This window comes from Rhinopithecus roxellana, chromosome 13 (genome assembly GCF_007565055.1).
Source record: "Rhinopithecus roxellana isolate Shanxi Qingling chromosome 13, ASM756505v1, whole genome shotgun sequence".
In the NCBI taxonomy this organism is placed as follows: domain Eukaryota; kingdom Metazoa; phylum Chordata; class Mammalia; order Primates; family Cercopithecidae; genus Rhinopithecus; species Rhinopithecus roxellana.
Window position 1 is genome coordinate 94,351,153 of NC_044561.1, and position 24,549 is coordinate 94,375,701.

The 24,549-nt window shown below is 37.9% G+C and overlaps 1 protein-coding gene across 4 annotated transcripts in view; it reads right to left on the reverse strand.

The window, feature by feature from the left end:
• PLCB4 (phospholipase C beta 4) overlaps window positions 1-24,549 on the reverse strand; it is a 442,280-nt gene that overhangs the window by 324,156 nt on the left and 93,575 nt on the right. The window contains exon 1 of one of the 4 annotated variants that reach the window (XM_030915442.1): window positions 16,810-16,962. The exons of the other annotated variants lie outside the window; for them this stretch is intronic. The gene's annotated coding sequence lies outside the window, so the exon portion shown is untranslated. Of the gene's footprint in view, window positions 1-16,809; window positions 16,963-24,549 lie in introns of those variants that run through there. 4 annotated transcript variants of the gene reach the window in all.

Below are 24,549 nucleotides of genomic sequence, written 5' to 3' on the forward strand. Positions count from 1 at the left end.
ATACACAAACAGATTCTTCCTACTTGTGCTGTGAGGCAGCGCAGTGTGACTCCCTGACCCTCGTGGAAAGACACGTTGAATCCTGAAGTCACTGGGTGGTAACTTCAGGCCCTGTAAGCATACTCTTCCTTGTAAATATGACTGAAAATGAACAATTAGATGTGACCAAAACAGAATGGGTATTTCTTACTTTTCTTTCACATGATGCCCAAACTGTTGCTGCTGGTAGTGTCTCAGAGCATGTGAAGGGCTCGGTTGAGACAGCTGAGAAGAGAGAGCTACACCAGGAAGTCTCTTAGCCTGTCGGCAGAGGGCCAAGGTTTCAGCACTGGGTGACCCAACTAGTCCCAGTTTAAAAATCAAAAGTCCCATGTCCCCGGTGCCTAAGCTGGGAGCTCACTTCCTAGTGACAACAGGTCAACCACCTGCCCCTCAATCGCTACCTTTGCCAGAAGCTCCCTGTCACTTGCTATTATAGCCCTGCTATTTGTTGAGGAGAAGTCTGTAAACCACCCGTCCATGCACTCAGTAAATACTACAGATGCATTTTCTGTAATAGTACACAGGTTCCCGGGTTACTGAGACTTGGGTTAGGCGCAGGGGTGATTGAGCAAATTCCCCAAAACCCTCACTTTTAGACAAAAAAGGAAGAACATGCCTCCCGTAGACACTTCAGTCTGGTATAATGGGTAGTTTGCAGCCCAGCCAACTTTAAAGAGTTATTTTAACTTTGAAAGCCCCAGATGCAGGTGACTGATAGCCCAAGGATGAGAAAGAACCCTTAACCCTTTACTCACTTTACATGGGATAAACCAATAGTCAGCACCTAGCTACAAGAATGGAACTCAAACCTGAAGATGTTTAAAGGCAAAGAAGAACCAATTCTTCAACAAGGTAGTTTTTATTGCTGCAAACCCACTCTAGCTAATGATCAATTCATTTACACAAAACTAATGTTTTGAACATTTTCCATGGGCCAGGTTACAGGTGAGATGCTATGGACAAAGAACAACAAAACAGACACCTCCCTCCCAATGCCCATTCTCATGACTGTTACTAAAATCTATTACTCACTCTGCCCTTCCTTTTCTCAATATCATTTCACGGAGTTAGCCCAAGGTCTGAAAGCAATTCCCTAGAACCCCTATTATTGATCTTCTTTCTCTCTTTTGGGATACTGTATTGGTGTTATTCTAAGAAACGCTACAGAACAATTATTTGTCTCACTTTGTTGTCCCTGCTAGGGACTGAACATCTGTGTCCCCCACTCCCAAATTTTCCATAATGAAGCCCCAATCCCCAGTGTAATGGTAGTTGAAGGTGGGGTCTTTGGGAGGTAATTAGAGTTGGATTAGGTCATGAGGATAGGGCCCTTACGATGGGATTTACAGAATTATAAAAGAAGAAGAGAGACAAACACTTCTACCTCCACCATCCCCCCACCTGAGTGCCATGTAAGGACAGTAACAAGACCATCTGCTAACCAGAAAGAGGGCCCTCTCCAGACATGGAATCTGCAGGCACCTTGACTGTGGGCTTCCAGCCTCCAGAAGTGTGAGAAAGAAATGGCTTTTGTTTATAAGGCACCTAGTCTACAGCATTTTGTGATAGCAGCCTGAACTAAGAGAGAGACCTAGAAGGTACAGGGAAAAACACCTAACCAATTAGGACTTGAAGAAACATTTCTGATTGCTGGGGACTATCAAGACTTACTTTGAGATACACCTTGAACAGTGATCAATATGGCAAGCAAAAACAACGCTTGGTACCCTGAACCTCATCTGACAGACACCTCATAAGATCTGAAGTCTGTTTGCAGAAATCAATTGGATCAGCACCATTTGGGAGGTCTCAAAAAGACTAATATCATGAATAGAATGTTAGTGAGGAGGGTGGCACAAAGGGCATGAGGTCAAAGACTTTTGATGACTCTCTATGAACGGCAACTGTTTGGACATCTCTGGTGGCTTTATCTTGGTCAGCTATTCAAAGCTTGGTTAAGGTCATAGTTTCCAAAGAACTTTCTCTGCAATACCATCAGGCACAACATATGGGTCCTGCGGCTTAAGTGTCTCACTCACAGTGGACTTATCATCTCTACAAGTCTCACTGCAGTAGTTGGCAAGTCCATATGGGATAATAAATTCAAGGACATTTGTTTATTTTTTTGTTCAAGTGCTTAAATAATTTTGTAGGAACGAAGTTTTCAAGGTATCACAGAAATGGCATCCAGACAGAATCACATTCCAAACTCCTTTCTAATGAGATGATTCTTGGGAAATCTGAGGACATTTTTCTTGCAAAATTTGCACCTGAAGTCCTTGAATGGGTGAAATTGCAGGAATGTGATCTTCAACCAAGGGAGGAATTGAGAACACTGAAGTTATCTGCATAGTCTTTGTGGCAACGTTGATTGCACTCCAGCCCTCAGGTTAGCAAAAGTCCCACCTTTGTGTTAAAGGCAGCAGTTATATCAGAAATTACTTTTTCCCCTATGCATAAAGGAATTTGGGGTTGTAACACCAGTCATGGTAAACTGAGTTTAGGCAAGATGTAGCCCTAAAGAACTGACTTTAGCATGCATCCTTCCACAGACCAATCCCATAAGATCACTAACTAATAAATGCCCCAATTTGCAGAATTCAGATCATAGCACCAGCTTTATAATGGAAAAATTCCCCATCAAGAGGCAGATTCTACTTGTGAGATTTAAATCTCTGAACAATGAGTACTAATGCTCTTTTTTTATTTTGAAATTGTTTATTGTCAGAGCATAAGCTAGGTGATCTTGACTAATAGACCATCATTCTTTGGCCACTGGCCTATTGCCTAATTAGCTGGGGTGCTTGTTGTTGGGAAAAATGTGTTATTTTGAACTACAGAATACTTTATGTAATAATCCATCATAATACCAAGGCAGAGAAATTTTTATTATGACGAATATTGGAGCCACAAGATTGTTAGGACAATACACGCTCCTGTTCAGAACTTTCTATTTCTCTTACTTTGATGCAAAGTGAGAGATTTCATCATGAAAATTCCAGAACATATGCTGATTTATGTCTAGCATTTAGAACCAAACGTTCCTAAACAAGGCATCTGAAGCACAGCACAGCTCATGTTTTATAGTGAATTCTATAATTGTGTTTTTACCAATAATTCTTGCAGGTGGTTCTCCTTTTATTCCCTCATTCTCACCAGAGAAGGAATTTTATGGGGATGGTGTGTTTTGTTTCTTTCGTTTTATGTAAGGCAAATAGTTTTCAAATTTTCAAGCTGAAAAGAACCTGAGATAATCTATTCTAACCCCTAGCTTTGAGGAAGAGGACAGTGAGGTGTAGAGAAATGAAAACAAGCAAGCTTCATATAAAATGCTTCTTCATAACAGCTCTCTCTCATTCACTAAAACAAGCATGTACTCAGAGACTAACATGCCCACAAGTCTAGAATGCCAACCTTTGGCATACTTAACTCAGTATCAAGTGACTCATCTCCTTCCTCAGTGGAAAACCGGGGTAAATCTGCTGTATTCGTTTTCTATTGCTCCTGTAACAAAATTCAAACTAGTGGTTTTAAACAACACAAATTTATCATCTTACAGTTCTGTGGATCAGAAATGCAACATGGATCTCACCTCTAAAATCAAGATGGGAACAAGGCTTCATTCCTTTAAGGAGGCTCTAGAGGAATCATCTATTTCATTGTCATTCAAGCTTCTAGAAGCCACCCACATTCCTTGAAGTAATGGGGCCATGAGCCAAGGAATCTCATGGCCCTATTACTTCACCTCAAAAGCCAGCGATATTGAGTCTCCTACTCCCTTTCATGCTTTGAACTCTCCTTCTCTCTTCTCCTCACTGTTTTACTTGCTCCTGGTTTACCATCACCCCAGCCTCTATGTGCCACTCTATTCATCTGCAGAATGGAAAAATACGCTTTCAAAGCCACCAATCTTAGAAAACAGTCCCCTATTCAAAATCCTTCAGTAATATCCCATTACCCATAACTGTGGTCCTCAAAAAATCTGTGCCTAGGCCGGGCGCGGTGGCTCAAGCCTGTAATCCCAGCACTTTGGGAGGCCGAGACGGGCGGATCATGAGGTCAGGAGATCGAGACCATCCTGGCTAACACGGTGAAACCCCGTCTCTACTAAAAAATACAAAAAAACTAGCCGGGCGAGGTGGCGGGCACCTGTAGTCCCAGCTACTCGGGAGGCTGAGGCAGGAGAATGGCGGGAACCCGGGAGGCGGAGCTTGCAGTGAGCTGAGATCCGGCCACTGCGCTCCAGCCTGGGTGGCAGAGCGAGACTCCGTCTCAAAAAAAAAAAAAAAAAAAAAAAAAAAACAAAAACAAAAAACAACAACAACAAAAAAAAATCTGTGCCTATACCCCTCTAGACAAATCTAGAAAAACTCACCAAAAGTCAATTTTAAGTTATCTTAATTTTTTTATCATAAGTTCAAAAGGGTTGTTAAAGATGTAATTTCTGGAATGCTCTAAATGTTGACAGTTTAAACATAATAGCTGTTAGATATATGTAAATGTATCTAGAATCTAAACACCATAATGATTTAAAAATAAGCAAGCTCACACTTAACATTTATGTTTTACAATGTCTTTTTTCTATTTCTTTTCTACCTCCCCTGCAAAATTTTATCCTAATGAATACATTTTTGTGACTAAAAGTATTTTATTAGTTGATCTATCATATATCCCTATATACAACAAAATATATACATAACTTAGAATTTTAAGTTTAAATTTACTTTGAATTTAGCCCCTAAGAGTGAAATAATGTCTTTTAATTCAGGTATACTCATGTTTTCACTAGTAGGCAATTGAGAAAAACCACATAAATATCATATTAATATAATTTTAGTAAATAATTATTAAATATAAAACTTTACTTGAAATATATCTCTTGATAAGATGGATAGGGTTTAAAAAAAATTAATCCATACATCTATGATATTACTTAACGCTAAAATAACAAAGTTTGAGCATCAATTTTATTCCAATTTTTCATTTTTCTTCACATAAGTGCTGATAAATGTTTTTTCCCTAAGAAAAGTTTCAATCTCTGAACTCCTTTTGAGTTTTATGCCACCACAGAAGGTGATCCAAATTCAAAATTATTTTTATTTATTTCATTTATTTATTTATTTTTTGAGACAAAGTCTCACTCTTGTTGCCCAGGCTGGAGTGCAATGGCGCGATCTCAGTTCACTGCAACCTCCGCTTCCCGGATTCAAGCGATTCTCCTGCCTCAGCCTCCCGAGTACCTGGGATTGATTACAGGCTCCCACCACCACACCCAGCTAATGTTTTTGTACTTTTAGTGGAGATGTGGTTTCACCATGTTGGTCAGAATGGTCTCGAACTCCTGATCTCAGGTGATCCACCAGCCTCGGCCTCCCAAAGTGCTGGGATTATAAGCGTGAACCACCTGGCCTGGCCAAAATTATTTTTAACTATCAACCAACTGATATTACAAATATGTTTTAAGCACAGTTTTGTTGCAGACATAGTGTTTTTCTGTTTAGCACTGGGAATGTTTTTATACCATAGGACAATGTACCAAATTAATATTTTGGAAAGATAAGTATCTTCCTTCTATAAAATGAGATGAGGACAGGCAGGTGTTAGGCAGATCAGTTTTAAGAAAGAGTATACATATAAGTTTAAAACATGGAAAGTAATCCCTTAAGAATCTCTGAGCCCTTGCATGTATCCCATTAGAATATTTTCATTTATGCCCAAGTGTATGCCTAAATTCATCTTGAAAACAAGTAGGATCAAATCAAAACGTCTTTGCATACAACACAATGCCTTTCACGATTTGATGCAAGCTCACTTTCTATTTCCCACCCTTATCCATCTACACCCCTTTTCCAATACTAGCTTGAGAAACTGAATTACTTACATTGGTTCTAAGTTGCTTTCAAGGTGAACATGTGTCAAAATGACTTCCTCCCTTGATTACATTTTGCCCCCAAGCCTACTGCTATTTTAGACACAAGAGATGAGTCACTGAAATTTATACTAGCACCTTGGCCCTGTCTCAGTCCAGTCCCGGGGCTCTGCTTGGCATTCGACACAAATTAACAGCAGTAGTTTAATTAGTCATCAAATCTTTAGGATAAAATCTATAAAACAAACCCAAACCATTCAATCATATGGTTTGTTCCTGCAATCCAGGAACACTATTCAGCAATTCCAGCATTTCATAAACAGAGATGAAGTTATTTTTATTACTCTGCTCTCCTGCCCCTACTAACATGCTGCTTTTATTTCTATTGGGTATATTTTTTTCACATTCTGCTTGGTGTCACAATGACCTGTGTAGATCTGACTTTTTCTGTCTCCATGGGGCCACAGCCACTGGTTCCATCTTCATTTGATTCCTTATTTGATTTCCAAGTCCCTCCTTGAAAAATCTTTCTTTCTTCACCACTAGTCCATCATTGTTGCTCCTTATATAATCATTCTTCCTCAGTTTCCTCCATTTGCACTCCCTTTGCCCACTGCTTATCCCAGAAGTTCTTAAACTTTGCATAGATACAATACCGGAAGTCACAGCCCCAAAACTGTGGTAGCTATCTTTCCCAAGTCAGAAGGAAAAAAGCTTCTAACAGTTTCCTCATGTTAGGGTTTCTATTATTTTTCTTAAAAGTTCACTATTTGACTGTCAGTAATGGCCAGCAAATGACTAAAGTAAACAAACACCAAGGAAAACACAGAAATTACTTATATGTAGTTTAAGGGTTTTGTGTATATGTTCATGGGTTGGAATTGTATGCATAAAGTAAGACCTCGTATTTTACTGTTAAAACTGGTGCTTCTTCATATGATATAATATGTATGCATTTCCCTGTGTGTGTGTATAATACACATTTACATATATATGTAATGTGTATATAATGTATATTATACATTATGTAATAATGTAAATAAATATGCAGTAGATAGCAACATAAAATTAAGTTTTTTTTCTATTTGTCTGATAACACATGTAAAAATGGCCTAGGGAAAATGCTCAGATACTGCTGGATGGAATGAAAATAGTTCAACCATTTTAGAAACCAATTTGGCAGTTTCTTATGCATCTGATCATGCATCTACCACATCACCCAGCCATTCCATTCTTATTTACCCAAAAGAAATAAAAAATGTCCACACAAATATTTGTGCACAAATGTTCATAAGAACTTTACTCTTAACAGTCTGACACTGGAAATACACACATGTCCATCAATAGGTAAATAAGTGGTAGAATGTGCACACAATTGAACATTATTGAGCAATGTAAAAAATCTATAGAGGAAACAATAGCATGGAGGAATCTCTGAAACATAATTCTGAAAGGAAAAAGAACACATAGTTCTATTTGTATGAAATCCCAGAAAAAGCAAAAAGAATCTAAAAGTGACAGGAAAGCAGACTAGTGGTTGCCTGGGGCTAAGGGGTTGGGAAACGCAGACTTCAAAAAGACTGGAACAAGCTTTCTAAGGTGGCAGAAAGGTCCTAAATTGTGATTGTGGTGGTGGTGTACACGTTTGCTAAGACTCACGCAATGCGAAATGAGCACTAAAGATGGATCCATATCATTCCATGTAAATTATAGTTCAATAAAGTTAAGATATTTTACGAGGCCCAATGGACTTTTCACCAAATTTGGAGATAATGTCAGGGATGATCTGATTTGCTATGAATATGGGCTTATGTGGTAGATATGGGGTTTACTTTGAATGATTCTGCAGGAGGCAGATGAGGGGAGAGAGTAGAGCTTTTTTCCATAGAGTGAGCTGTCTATTCATTTTAAAGATTTCAGTGAGTTGATATCATATCACTTAATTGGAATTGCCATAATTTTGTGGATGAGACATGGACCTACCTAAGAGGAATAAATTGGTGCATTCCAGCATAACATTTGTATTTAGTTTGGCACAACTTGGGCTTTAAGCCTTATGGGTACACTCTTAAACTAAGAAGGACTATTTCTTCCTGATGCCAATCCACAGATTACTCTTTCCATGGTGAAATAAGGTTACTTGGACAGTTTATTGGAACTGAGAATCTTTAGTGCACTGTTTATCGAAACTAAAAATATTTGGAGAATGTAGTTTTTTGGAAGTGACATCCCTGGAAGCTAAACAAGTGAATCCATAAACTGATCTGGAGAATGAGACCTGGAAGAGATCACCCTTCTCCCCAGCACCCTAGTGTGACAATACAAAACACCGATGGTTCTTAAACTTGATTGCACTTCATCATCACCTGGAGAGCTTGTTAGAACATAGATTTCTGGGCCCCATTCCCAGAGCTTCTGATTCAGTAGGTCTGGGGTGGGGTCTGACAATTTGCATTTCCAGCAAGTTCCCAGGTAATGCTGGTGCTGATGGTGACAATCAGTGCTGTATACCCGCTCTTCTGGACCTATGTCCTACTATAGCTCTGGGATGGCGTATCTACGAATCAACTAAAAAGAAATCTATTTATTTCACGAGCTACACCATCAGTATTCATAACAATAAAACAGCTCAAAAGAGAAAATTTCATGATTCTTAGAAAAGAAGACGGACAAATTGTTCCTGCTTCAGATAATTTGTGGAAAGATGAGTTTTTCTCAATTCTTAGATTACTAAGTAGCTTCTGTATTTCTGACATTAATTTTGCCACTCTCTTATTAGCAAACGTGAATATTACACTATGTTCTGCTGATAAATGACAGTCATAAGTTCAAAATGTATATCATTTTCCAGTGTCAGATGGCAAAGATAAGACAATTGTGAAGGAAGGACTAGTGAGTAAAAAGAAGTTATATTAAAAGTTGGAAAAACAAAGAAGGAAACCAGAAACAGCAGCAGCAATTTCGCAGGGGAAAATAATTAGGCTTTAAAGAGATGAATAGTCAAGGAATCAAGGAGGGAAGAAACATCTTAATTAGTACGAAATGTAGATGAAAAGAAAACTACAATGTAAAAAAGACTTGAAACATAAAATATTGCCAGGTAAAATTGAAAAGAAAAAAAAAAGAAGAAGAATAGGCCAGGTGCAGTGGCTGACATCTGTAATCCCAGCACTTTGGGAGGCAGAGGTAGAGGATTTCTTAAGCCCAGGAGTTTGAGACCAGATTGGCCAACATAGTAAGACTCTGTCTCTACAAAAATTTTTTAAAAATTAGGTAGCCATGGTGGTACGTGCCCTTGGTCCTAGCTACTAGGGAGGCTGAGGGAGAAGGATTCCTTGAGGCAGGGAGGTTGAGGCTGAAGTGAGCCATGATCATGCCACTGAACTCCAAGCTCGGCAACAGTGAGACCCTGTCTCCAGAAAAGAAAAAAATAAAAAATAAAAAAAAACAAGAAGCAGCAGCAGCAGCAGCAAAACCAAGCCAAGAAAGAAAGGAGGGTTGTTTATTTTTTTGTAATTATTTAATATAACATTTAAAAAATGAGATATACCAATATGTGGTAATTTGTGACAGGGGAGAATCCATTTTTTAAATAAATATTCTCATCTTATTTGGTGGATAAACATCCAACTCCAGGGAAATAGAAATCAATGCCAGTTCTTCAGCACTGTAGAGGTCACAGCCTGAAGGCTTCACTGAAGGTGGCAGCTGGGAAGTGAATTTGGGGTGTGGAACATGGAACCCCTAAATAGTCACCTTGCATGGCAAAGGGGGCTTTGTAGACATGATTAGATTAAGGATCCTGAGATAGAAAAGTGACTCTGTATTATCTGAGTGGGCTCAGTGTAATCACAAAAATCCTTTAAAAATGAAAGACAGAGGAAGAAGGATCAAAGAAAGACATGTGACAATAGAAACAGAGGTCAGAGCGATTCAGTCATAGTTATGGGATGTGCATAACTTCAAGAAGCTGGACAAGGCAAGGAATACATCGTCTCCCCCAGAACCTCCAGAAAAAAACACAGTCCTGCAGACCTATTTGACTACCAATGTCAAGAAGTATAAGATAATAAATTTGTGTTTTAAGTCACGAAGTTTACAGCAGTTTGTTACAGCAGCAACAACAGGAAACTAATTCAGGTGTCTCAGGGATGCTGAGTGGAACTGAAGAGCGTGTGTCTCCTCTAAAGGAAGAACACAAGTCTGCATTTTGCCAGATCCTCTAATTTATTAGGAGATGAGGTAAATCTGTTTGCATAAAGTTGGCAACTAGTAACACTGTGCAGGATGAAAAAGTATTTTCAAAACATGGACTGCTGTTCTTTATTTTCTTATTGGGTAGGTCCAATCATGTGATGCATCTAACTAAGGACATAGGATGGATAAAACAATGCAATGTCTTTTACTGGCTCAACGCTACACCCCAGACCACAGACAACATCAAAGCTTTGCAAGGCCAACCAAGAGTTCAGCTGTTGACAGAGCTCCTACATTTACAGCCAGGAGGCACTGCAAGCAAAGCAAAGTTCATCATCTGCTCCCAAGTCTTTGGAAACTGAACCTCAGAGTGAGATTTTTCTTATATTCTAGATCATGGATGGGGTCAGCCTACTCTACAGAGTCATTCTATAAAATGAAATTATTTTAGAAAAACAATTTGCTCTTTGCAGATGAAAGGAATTATTAAAGTGCCAAACATTATTACTGAAACATGGCCAGACACATGGAATTAACTTTTAAAAACAAAGACAAAAACAAAACAGAAAACCCCAAATTATTTTGCCTTAATATAATCCTTCTGTTAATTCTGTTCTTAGAGTAAGCTGACAGGGGAGGGGGAAAATGAGGTTTATCATGTTTGCAGAGACAGTGGCCTCTCTTAACATTCAGGCACTCAGCCAACAATATTTATTAAATGACAGCTTTCCAAAACACTAAACAAGAAAAGGTTAATGGAAATGCAAAATAGGTGTTAAGATAGTGTTTCTGCACAGAGGACTTTACATTGTCACTGGGAAGACATGCGAAGACTAATAAATAAAATATAATTAGAGAGTAATTAACAGTCTTTATCTACACAGGAGAGTAACACCAAAAGGTTTATAAGCCAATGCAAAATGCACTTAGAAAAGGGAGAGATGGTCAGGGATTTGACTTATAGCAGTGAGGAAAGCTTCAGCAAGGTTAGGTTTTATGCTGAATCTTGAAGGATAGGTAGGATGTATGTAGAGAATGAGTAAGATATTCCACTCAGCAGGGAATTGGCTTGGTGACTTCTCTCTTATTATGGAATCTTAAGTTTTAGTTGAAGCTGAAAACATACTAAAACCGGCATAAATGGTGGTCCTTTGTTATATGATGAATTTATAACCAATGCAAGCACTCTGCCAAATATGGAAGATCAATTGATATTTCTTTCTATGCCATTAAGGCTTAAAACTATGAGAAGGGGGAAATAGTCACTATTTCCCACAATTCTCCACTTACATAATACACAACTGCATAAACAAATGCAGATAATATGCTTCTGCTGCCTCCAATGACATCATCAGATGAAATATTTAAAGTACAAGTCTCAGATACTGTTGTAACCCAGTAGAATGATGTTTAAATTTATAACCTGAATTTATTTTTCTTGAAACATGGTTCTCTGAGTTATTTTTTTACCAAAACTGACTTCAGCAAGTGTTTGCAAAACTTGCTCTGTCCTTTCCTCTCAGAGAAAAGCAACTATCAATTAAGTAGCTTGGAAAACAAGATTAGAGTAAATATGCACATACAGATTCTTGTTGTTCTGGCCTACAGGTTGTCAACTATACATTAGCCCTAATGAAATACAGTCTCTGGTTTTAATTTTTGAATAGATAGCTGCTGAATATTTGTGCAGTTTGGTTCTAAGGATCGCATACTATACTTTTTAAAACTACTGGAATATTTCCTTGCATTCTTTTGTGAACAAGAAAATATAAACTGTCTATTAAATGATGTACCTTTGAAAATCACTATATATTTCTTTGTAACATTCAGAAGGGGGACTGTAAAAGAAGCTTCTGAGCACCTACCATATGATATGTAACTCCAAGTTATATAATGTGGATTTCTTGCAGAAAATACCTGAATAAACCCATTGTTTATAAATCATATTCACGAAAAAAAAACAAAAACTAAATATGTCAAGGTGTGAATAAGAGCTTAAGGAGCTGTGTGAGTTTTCAGAGATGAGTCTCATATTCCACTGAAGTAGTGACTTGTGAAAAGGAGCAAACCAATATTGGGAGGTTCATGGTACCTTCAAAGAACTCAATGTGAGCGCTTTACAGCCCCTAAACAACTTCATGGTGCTGGTATAACTCACTTCATGGTGCTGGTATCACTCACTTTTGACCATATCCCTGCTGCTATGTTAGATATTCAAAAACTGCTTCTTCATGACCAAAGAGATTGTGGTACGTTTTAACTTTCTGCCTCCAGACCATTTTGAGAGTCCAGCAATTCAGACAATCAGCTTTCTGGATAGCTGAGGTTTTACCGGTTCTGTGAACCCACATCAGGGCAGATCCAAATCAACTCCAGTCCTTGTTAGGTACCTAAAGGTAAAGCTGACTGAAACTACTGCCCACAAACATGGAGTTACGATTATTACAAGGACAGAGCTTTCTGTTTCTGAAGAAGCAGTGTGAACCAACTTACATTTCAGGCTAAATGATGAAATGACTGCATCCTCAAACACAATCTTCATAGGAAACAGCTGCCTGAAAGAGGGATTCTTTATACCCAGAGAAACCAGATGTGTCAGCCCAAAGAACCTCTCAGAACATGGTTTACCTCCATGTCTTTGCGTCTCTATTTACGTTATCTCACCAGCCATCTCATAAAACGTGATAAGAATCAATAAAGTCATTGGAAAACATCTGTACCAAGTAAAAAACCGATAATCTAAGCTGCTGTTGTTAAAACTTTAGTTCTGGCCGGGCGCAGTGGCTCAAGCCTGTAATCCCAGCACTTTGGGAGGCCGAGACGGGCGGATCACGAGGTCAGGAGATCGAGACCATCCTGGCTAATACGGTGAAACCCCGTCTCTACTTAAAAATACAAAAAACTAGCCGGGCGACGAGGCGGGCACCTGTAGTCCCAGCTACTCGGGAGGCTGAGGCAGGAGAATGGCGTAAACCCGGGAGGCGGAGCTTGCAGTGAGCTGAGATCCGGCCACTGCACTCCAGCCTGGGTGGCAGAGCAAGACTCTGTCTCAAAAAAAAAAAACTTTAGTTCTGTCAGAAATAAGAACACCACAAATTAGTCCTAACAAACTAAACATTAATTTGTAAGTGTTGTACAACATGTATTCCTAAGTATGAAAGTAACCTGCATGAAATAAAACTGATCAAAGCACAATGTTGAAGAAATAAACTAACCACAAATCACTTGCAATCAGTAAATCCTTCTTTGGGGAGACTCAATAAAGAACAAAGATTGGGGAAGGAATGCAGGAACTTTCTCCGGTGATGGTAATGTTCTATATCTTGCCAGGACTGATTGATCTGGGTGCATCCATTTGTTGAAAGTTCAAGCTATGTACAAGTAAAGATGTGTGCATTTCATCGAATAGAAATTTCGTATGAAAAACTGATAAGAAATATTGAACTCCAGTTAATAATAATAAGCATGCTAGAATATACAAACTATGCCTGCAGTTTATTTTTAAATGCATCAAAAATAAGACAGCGAAAGACAGAGAGATAAGTGGATGGACAGACAGCTAATAAAGGCAATAAAGTGTTAATGGTAGAATCTAGGTGGTGAATATACAGTTGTTCATTGTAAAATTCTTTCAAATTACTATATGTTTGAAATTTTTATAAACAGTGTTGTGGAGGAAAGTACAATGGGAAAGGAATCACTGAAGAATGTGGAGTATCACACCAGCACCCCACTGCCCACTTCCTTCCCTTGAAGAGTTCAATTCACACAGTGTCTAGAACTCTAGCAAAGTATCTATCTATCTATCTATTTATTTATTTATTTATTTATGAGACAGAGTCTTGCTCCGTCATCCAGGCTGGAGCATAGTGGCACGGTCTTGGCTTACTGCAACCTCTGCCTCCCGGTTTCAAGCGATTCTCCTGCCTCAGCCTCCACAGTAGATGGGATTACAGGTGTGCACCACACCACACTGGGCTAAATTTTTTTTTTCTTTTGTAGAGATGAGGTTTCACCATGTTAGCCAGGCTGGTCTCAAACTCCTGACCTCAAGTAATCCTCCTGCTTTGGCCTCCCAAAGTGCTGGAATTACAGGCTGGCAAAGTATTTACATTGAAAACTCTAGGCACATATCTCACAAGCTGAGACGTGGAAAGTTTTTACAAAAATCAACTGCCCAAAACTGTATTATTAAATTGGAAAATTGTGTGTAACTGAGAGGAAGGAAGCAGTTCCTCACAAATAAAGTTTCTATATCTAAATTCACAGGGAGCTAAAGTGGAGCACCGGCAAGCCAGATTGGACAGAGGATGCCACAGAAGACTCAGGTTCAAGAGGCAAATCAAACTCAATGCATTTAAAAGGCTCCTGATTGGCAGGACATGAGGGCAGACAGGAGAAGAGGATGAGCCCTTGGTGGTTGCAGCAACCGCAAAGGGAGACGAACTGACAGGCAGGAGCTGGGGCTACCAAGGATAACGAGTCCTGGAAAAGACTGCTGTGGAAGTTCAGCAGAGGTGACAACCCCACACATTTCTTCCAGAGAAAACAACAGACCACACATCATCAGTTATATCAGCCGTGAAGGGGCCAGTGTCTCCGGCTAGTCGATTCCCCTCAATTACATCTCAGTCATGAGCTTCACAAACTGACTGCCTACTATGGATAGACAATGTCCATTAAGTGAAAAACAATGACCTGAGCAGTTATTTGATATCTGGTGGTGCAGTTCCTCGCTAGTCAAAGTGTGGTCCCTGAAACGGTGGCATCAGCAGCACCTGGGAGCCTGTTAGCAATGTCGAATCTCAGGCCTCACCCCATACCTGCTGTGGTACAATATGCAGTTAACAAATTGACAAATGATTCTCACACACATTGAAGTGTGGGAAGCAGTGGAGTGATCCGACGACAAGCCCATAGACCGAGTCTCAATTACTTGGGTCTTCTCAACAGCAGCTTCATCAATAGCATTATCTTCAGAGAAGACAGGTGCAGGTAAACAGGTAAGCAATATTAAGCCTTGCACACGTTGTCTCCTGGAAGCACCTTCTCCTGCTCTATAATGCTTCAGTTCTAGCCTCCATTTGTATAAGAGAACTTACCCCAAAGCCCCCGGAGAGTCTATAAAAATAAAACACAGTGGAACTTGTGTTGAAAATTTGGAAAGTTTCATATGCTTTAATGTGTCTGGAAATATTCTCCGTATCTTTGGAGAGTGGTCACTTTGCATGTAATTGCTCTTTAACGTAAGAAGCCAATAAAGTGTTTTTTTTTCCCAACAGGTAATAACTATCAAAGGAATTCTTAGGCCACTGTCCCTGTTTAAGCTATAAAAGACAGCTGTGAAAGTTCTTCACGCACCCTTAAAAATAGCCACAGAATGTTGCGTATGATATGCATATGTATAAATGTATACATATGTATACGTATACATGTATAAATCTGTCGAAAATAAGTTTATTTTAATGGTCATGCTTTCTTTACTTCAGTCATTACAATTAAGATTGTTTATGCTCAAATATCTGTGGCTAGTCATGGTTTCACCTTTTATTTCATAACTACATGTGTGTTTAAAGCATGCCTAACTAAAAAAAAAAGTATGCAAATATGAAATATTTTTCTAAAGCCATTTGAAGCCAATTATTCTGTACTAACTACAAGTTTCATACTTCTGCATCACTCCTCTGTCCATGAACATGTGCATATTATATGAAAAAATGGGTTTTAGAAACATAATTACCAAATACACAAACCAACTTTCTTTGTTTTTATTTTTTACTCTCTGATTTCAGAAAGGAATTTTACATAATGGCTGATTAACTTTCTAAGACAATGAATAAGTACATGTTCATGTTCAAAGTATATTTTTATTCTCACTTCTTATTCAGGAAAAGAGACTTGAAAATAATCATTTTGCCTATCTGAATATGGTTGAACAAAAAAACTGGCAATCAAAACAAAATATTGAAATACGTCCCATATTTTCATTACTAATTATGAAAAATAAAAATGAATTAGCTTTTTAAAATGTATGCCTTATAAAAAATGTTTAACATCATCTGTGCTTCGTCACGTTATATTTAAGTATTCACAGAAAGTATTATCAAGAGACTGGGTCGTTTTTTAATAGACCTTATTTCCTAGAGCAGTTTTATGTTCATAGCTAAATTGAGCAGAAGGTACAGAGATTTCCCATATATCCCCTGTCCCCATACACAACTAATTTTTAAAATATGGAGTGTGATAAATAAAACATACCAAGAAATCCTACCAGCCAAGCAAATCATACTTCTACATGTCTTATGGAAAACTCTATTTGAGTTACAGTTAGGTTTAGGAAAATTTTATAAAAAGAGACATTAAAATAAATATCTAATTGATGCCAAAATTAGCACAAAATCATAGTGTCTAATATACTTTGTTGGCAAAATTTTGTCTTCAATTTCTCTCTTGTAAGAAAGTCTAAAGAAAAAAGTAATAATTAATAAATATAACAATTTTCATGAAAAGTTTGGCTGCTCTAAGCAATACAGTATTTTCTATAACTAAATACAACTATATCTGCTTACTTTCAGGGACCATGAAAATAAAACTGTGAGAGCCCTCTACAAGCAATAGAAACCATAAATTCATCAAAACTGTTCCCCCTATATAAATCTGAACTGCTATTCCCAAAGCTATTTTTCAGTATGCTTTCTTACCTGAAAAAGAGTCAGTAGGATTTCAACCTCACTCAGTCAGAAACAGGCACTGGAGAGCACGCCTGAGGCAGGTGGAGAACTTCAGAGGCAATCACAGGTCTAGATAAGCTCGCTCCTTCCAGAACAGGAAGGGGTAGGAGCCTCGGGATGAATGAATCGGAGCAGCCAGGGACTATAACGCTGGTCCTCTGACGCAGACTCCCACCCCTCTGCTACAAAGTGAGAGGCTGGGCAAACAGTGCCCACAGCCACAACAAAATATCCAGACAGAATGGCTGAGAGAGACTCTTTCAACTACCCTAAGCAGAACAACAAATACAGCAAACGCTTGTCACAGGCATACTGCCGAGGAACACTGCCCGGGAATGAGGAAGAGGCCCCAAACATAACAAGAAGAGCCATCTGATCAGAGGTTGGGTGTTTGTTTATAATAGGAAGAGTAAAATTGGAAGCCCACACCTGAACTCTTTCTTAAAACAAATCTTTGTTTTTTTCTATACTGAAGGGCACAAAAAATTCAAGATATAAACTGAAAGAAAGGCACAACTGATTGCCCACGATTCAGGAAATGTAGTAACTTGGTTATAATATTTTCATAATCTTTATTCCCACCTCCCCAATCGGGCTGGCACCTTTTCCATGTTTTTCTCCTTTATAATACCTGCAGAGTTCAAGAAATAAAATAAAACTTCAAAAATTTTTAAGTTACAAGTAACACTGATATAAAGAAAAATAATTAAGAACTAATGTCTAAAATGAGATCTAGAGATTCTCTCCCTTGCACAGACAGTAAAATGATGAGACTTTTGTCCTGTTGGTGTAGCTCAAGAGGATTTTAATTCTACATCAAAGTAACACACTAACACACACACACACATACACACACACACACACACACATATCCCCCCAGGTTTACCCATCCATCTGTGACAGCATTACAATAAAAAATTTGGCATTTCCCAAAATGCTCACAGAATGGAAAATGTTCTGCAAAACAAGGTTCCAGGATGAAGTTTTAGGATGGCCAATCTACACTAATATAAATGGAATTCTATACTGTAGGATTTCTCCAAGTTTTTACTATGCTTATATTCATTACAAATCTGTTAGAAGAGATTATTTTATGCTGTGTCTCCCACATTTAGTTAATCGTAGGACCCTTTATTTGAGAGGCATCCAAAAAGAACTGTATTTTGTGAGAAAGATTTGGGAAATGCTAAAAACTCCAGATTTCATTTCCCAATTTTTAATCCACCAAACTGACATTGTGACAAGTTTCTAATGCATTTAGTAAAATCATTAAATTATTAGGCTCCGCATCTGTCCCAACTTGTACTACTATCTCTAAAAATTACAGTGTGATCAGTACTAGATTTCACACTATTATAAAGCTTTCCCAAATTAAAGTATGGGGAATGGAAGCACACCCTACAGGTATTTAGTAGATATTTAGTAGATTCTTTGCATTACACTAGAAAATACAAGAAACAGCAAGGTTTGTGCCCTCAAGAAGCTGGACATTTTGTTTTGAAACTCGGCAGTTGCTATAGCGGGTATGTGCCTGTACTGTGGCCATCCATTTGCCCTCAAAAGCTGACTGTCAGACCTCAGAGATGAACATTCAGCCAATATATCCTACAGAGTGGGCACCCAAGCCAAAACACTGATGCAGGCTAGAAGTAACCATAAAAAACACCACCCAAATGTAATCGCGTTTGCATGCATATGTGCACATTTCAACCACTTTTGCACAGGCAGACTCAAGAGGAAGAAACTGAGTCACGGCACCTCTAAAAAACCACGTGTAAAACCTGACTCCACCTCAAACGTTTCCATCAGTCTCCAGTCCTAGCATCCCGCAGTTCCCTCCACCTCCCTAGCAATCTCCTGACAGTCTATTGTTCTTATTTATATTGAAGAGAGAGTTTTCAGGATAGAACCACCAGAATAGACAGGAGGTTCACGGCTACTCCACAAAGATAATTAAGTCAGCACTGCATATATTCATCCGCTTGACTACCAAAGAACAAACTACTTCACACAAGTTATTTTTCCCAACCATGCCCCCTGAGAGATTGAAATCTTTCTAAATTGAGTTATACTCTTCTCATGCTCCTAGAAAGAAAATATTTAATATAATTTTAAAATGTCTAGTTTATACAGATTCTAATCAGTCAACAGAATCACAACTAAAATATTGTATTTAAGAGACTGTCATATGATGAGAAAAATATTTTACTTAAAAAATGATTCAGAAGACATGGGATGGTTTGATGTTGGGCAAGTCGCTTAATTTCCCTGAGCCCCAGTTTCTTCATCTGTAAAACAGCAATAAAATCACTTCCCTCATGAGGGTGCATGCAAATCAAAAAAGAAAAAAACGGAATCCAAAGCTTGGGGCAACTATTAGATACACATCATAATAACACTATAACATCTTGAGAAAATGTTCTTTCAGCCACCATCTACCGAAGGCCTGCCATGTGACAAAAAACAGGGAGCGAAACAGAGTCACTGTTTGATATGAAAACGATGCAGCTGTGTCTCATTATAATCAATGGATATAGCCTGGGATGTCTTAAAAATTAATTGGTAAAGTAACACAAGTTTATTGAAAAAGTTCAGATCACAGAAGGAATAAAGTTAAAAGTAAAAATACCTTTCATCTTTTGTATTAATTAAAACCACTGCTTAGTTTTAAGTTTGCCTCTAATCACTTTTTTAAATGACTCATGCAAAATACGGTTTCCTTCCAATAAATGAACTCATTTCGTTTACATTATGATTTCTAATAAGAAGGTGAGTCATCTTAATTCTATTACTTCAATTCATTATCCTTCCTGGTTTGGTATTTTCTGTTGTTCTGATGTTTGCAACGTAATTTACTTCAATATGAAATGGAGGCCAGTTACAGTATATAGAATGTAATAAAAATGTGATAAATCATGATCATGTAAAAGATAATAAGTAACATGATAAAGAGATTGGAAAAATGGAAGAAAATATGAATGTTCACTTTTAAAAATTTTCATATTTAGAACTCAACAGATACTGTCTAAAGTGAATACATCTACAAGCACAACATTTTATTATATTATTCCCATTTACAAAAATTTATTACCACAAAAAAGAAGAAACAGAATATAACCATAAATTATAGAAAGGGAAAACAAACATGGAGGATATTGTATACTCTATGAAAAAAACATCAAAGGAGAAACAAGCTCTGCTTCTCCAGGAACCCACCTGAGGCTTCAACCTCTCTGTTCCCAATTAGGGATTTTGGCCATAGCCTTGCAAAAAATCCACCAGCTGGGGAGCTAGGAGACACATATTTTGACTGTGCTCAGATTTGCTCAAAATTTGGCAGATATTCTTCAGAGGCTTAATATTTGGGCTTTAGCCATTCTCTACTTTTAGTGAAAAATTTCCCTCCACTTTTAGTTATTTTTTTCATCCTGGCAGTTTCAGAAAACAGAGTCGACATGTTTACTCAAGTTCCTTTAGCAGAAACCCATCTCCCAATTTAGTTTCTTATTATTTTCTACATTCTTTAGTTTTCTACCTCTCCACTACCCCTTCTAGCCATTTCTCCCTTTCCAATCTCTTGGTACTAAAATCAGTGGCTGAGCCAGCTTCCTTGGCCTGCAAAAGACAGCTGTATGTATCTCTTCCCATCCCCAGGTTCAGTGATGTCAAATTGCTAGCTTAAAATTGGCCATGGTAAGAATATTTAATTGGCCATGGTAAGAATATTTAATAAGAAATTGACAAAAATGCAAATCAGCTCCACCCCACCAGTGGTTAAATGTTTACCAGCATACCCCTGGAAAGGTCTGTAAATTTAAAAAAACAGCTTTTTAGAATAATATGTAAAGTAAGACTAAAAACATTTTTACCGAGAATAAGAAAAGGCTTTTAAGCTTTTTTTTTTAAAAATGAACTGGTACAGATGGCTTGATACTGCACCTCCACAAGATGCACTGGTATAATATATTTATTATTCACATTTACAAAAATTTATTACCACAAAAAAGGAAAAACACAACATACATGTAAATTATAGAAAGAAAAAAACATGGAGGATGCTGTATATTCTAGAAAACAAAACATCATTGATGAATGTAACTACTGTAGGACTAGTAAACACGAACGAAGGCTGTGTTTCCAGAGCAAATACCATCCTTTCCAATTCCCTTCAATATAAATAAACAGCATCTTTTCCCCTAGTAGCTCTGAATAGCATATTGAATCTGTTTTTTGACTCTCATTACCGAGGAGTTTAAGAAAGCACCAACATATTCATTCACCATGAAGTGACAGTTAAGAAAACTTTTTAGGTACAGGTATACCTCTGCCTCTTTCCTTCCTCTTGCCCAATACCCAAAACACACGCAAATCGCCACACTTTTACTTCCTTTTCCTCCAAAAGTCTATGGATTAAAGACAAAACAATTATGTAATAATGCCCCTGATCCTTTCAATCTTGCAAAAGATTGACTTTAAAGCTGACAACCTAGGATGCTGAGGGTGAAATCAACTCATTGTTCCAGGGAACAAGGTACAAATTAGCGCAGAACATTATTTTAAAGCATGGTGTGACATTCTAATAAACACTGCCAATTCTGTCTGCCTGGGTCATCCACCCTAATGAATCATGAAACTAAAATATTTGACAGAAAGAAAAAAGAACATGCCAAAGAAATAAAGGAGATAAACTTAAATATCATATGAATTAATATTCTCATCAGTGTTCCTCCAGCTCTTCATGCTGGTTGCATTAAACATCTATTATAATATCAGTGACTATCGGCATTAATGCATTCTGCCAATAGTATTAGTGTTATTTAATTTTAGTTTATTAATAATTATCTTTTCATATCACAGAATGGAACCTCTGTTTTGATTCACCAGGTAACAAACACTCTTTTTCATAGAATCTAAAAACTGAAAAAGCAGTTATCTTTCAAGTTAGAATTCACAGAACAATAAAAATCCTTCATAAGTTCTTTTGTCTGCATATTTTATTCTACTCCAAGAAAAAAATATACAAAGTCCAATACAAGCAATGCTGGGTATTATTCAGAAGACATAGCTTCATCTTTGTCTCCTCGAGTCAATAAAATAAAATTTATTTCACAGAATATGATTTGTGCACTGGCAATGGCTGCAAGTTAAACTTTCCTATGAGCACCAAATACTGGTAAACAATAGCTCCTGGGTGGTAAAATCAACCAGACAGCACAACATGGTAGGTAGGAGCAGCGGACTGCACTCCAACAAACCTGGGGTGGCATCAGAGCAATTTGATTTTGAACAAGTTAACCTCTCTACTCTCCATTTTCTTACTGAGTTCACAAGCCAATGTTATCTTCCCTATAAAACTAGAACTTTCCCTTTAAAATTGGTAAAAACTATGAACCACTTAGGATAAATGCTAACTGTAAAACGCAATTCTAAAAAAGGCAACGGATGACTTAACATGTGGAAAGAACCTAGGTTTTCAAATCAAATAAGCTGTGTTCAAACCCTAGCCCCATTATGTACCAGCTGTTTATGGGGTATTGGACTAATTACAAATCTTATAAACTTGTTTCCTTATTTGTAAAATCAGGATAATGATATCTATCTAAAAACTTTTACATATCTCAAATAATCGCTGTCTCAAAAATAATTAATATTTTATCTGTCTAACCCATGGCCTGACAGAGTCAGTGTTGAGATGTCAGCTGCCTTGCTGCTTGAGATTTCATTGTTTGAATCACTTGCTAATGCAACTCTGGCTCGCTTTCTGCTTTCACTCAACTTGGAAGCACTTCTCCTCTCTAGCAAACTATCTGAAGGCCTGCCACTACTAAAAGTCCTTTTCATGCTATTTCAGGCTGCCAGCATGAGTAATTTCCCAAGAGAAAGAACCTTATTTTCTAGTATGTTCTGCTAATCCTCCATACCTGAAGTCCAGAAGAAACCTCTCTGTTTTCCACAAGGCTTCTCCCTTTTCTAAACCCTTGCAGGCTCTCCCTTCTCACAAAGATACATAGAACAAAGGGGCAGAAGTTACCTCCACCTTTGTTTGCCTCGGTCTAGAAAACAGCTTGTAACTATTCTCTGTCATTATAAGAAACCAGCTCCTCACTCCAAGCTCACTTTCTGCATTCTTTTTTAGTTGCAAAAACTGAAATTAATTCTATTTCTTGAAGAAGCTATAAAACATGCATACACACACACAGGCACATATTTTGTTGTGGTTTCCTGTCACCAAGCAAAAATTATAAAATACCAAAAACATCAGCTGCCCAATTTAACTCTGTGCCTTCATTTACTCAACACGTATCTACTGAGTGCCCACTATGCTCCCAGCAATGCATCAGGTGCCAGGTATATATGGATGAGTAAACAGACATGGTCCACTTCCTTGAGGACCTAACTATCCTGAACTTCTTTCATCTTTTTCACCAAGCCAGGACACACTTCTAACCAACTCTGGTTTCCAAAACCTAGCCCAGGGCAGGGTAGTACAATTAAGGGCTGCATCTAAATAAGCCATAGCAAATGTTACAGACTGCCCCCCTCCACCCCGTGGCCACAATTCTCTACTAATCAGATGAAACCTGCAAATAAAGGTGGTCTCTATCATGCCACCAAACGGCGGTGGATCCAGCTCACCCTGCTGTCATGGCTAGAACTGAGCAGCAGCCCCTTGGCAACACAAGTCCTATAGCAGCTTTAGTGTGGAGGGACGTATAGCTTGTCTTCCTGTAGTATGGCCACCTCTTCTCCCTAACTATGGGTAACTAAACAGGCCTAAAATCTATCAGAAGCTTTCTGAAGTTCACGAGCACACTGAACAGTAATAGACCATTGTAATAATTTCACCATCCATGCAAGCCACAGTTAATATCTTGCCTGTTTGGAACAGCAACATATTATACTCCTTTGGAACCATAATATTTAATATTAATGTTTAGTATTTAAATATAATATCTCAAAATAGATACTGAGCAAGATGAAGCCAGTTTCATTCACCATCTTTATGTCTGTAAAAACTTTCATCAAGCCAAGCTGTCTCCCCTCCTGGGCTCACTGTGTATGGAGAAGCTACTGCTAACAGAATCATCTTGATTAAGAATTCATATACTGTAAAAGGCATGAGAAAAACATAATCAGAATACAGGGAAATTTTATGATCAGATAATCAGCAAAACCTTCAGACGCAGATTAACTTATTGTTCAACTGATGAGTCTTAAGTATGTCCATGAATTGCTTTTAAAGAGGTCTTGGGAATTAAGAAGATCCCTCTTATCACACAAAAACATGCTAAATCTCTTCATTTATTTTAAACTCAGAGATGAAAAGACACCTTTTACTTTTTGCACTCTAATCAACATATAATAATCCTATGTTAATCATGGATATCATACACTGTCCTCTTGGTAACAAAGGGACTCTAGTCCCAATGGTCTCCAACATGTACTTGAAAAAGCCTAAAGCTCTCTGATGTTTCAACTAATAAGTATCTGTCAAGGATAAAACGAGGATCAATTTAAGGCCATTTTCTAAGTAGTCTGATTTAAAATTCAGGAGTAACCACACCTTCTTAGATAATAACTTGGATAAAAATCACCCATAGTTCTTTCCACAAAGCAATCTAAACTGGTCTTCTAGAGACCAGATAAAGTGGTAAGGGACTTTAGGGCTAATCATTCAGATAATAGCTTTACTTGGATTGACTTAATAAT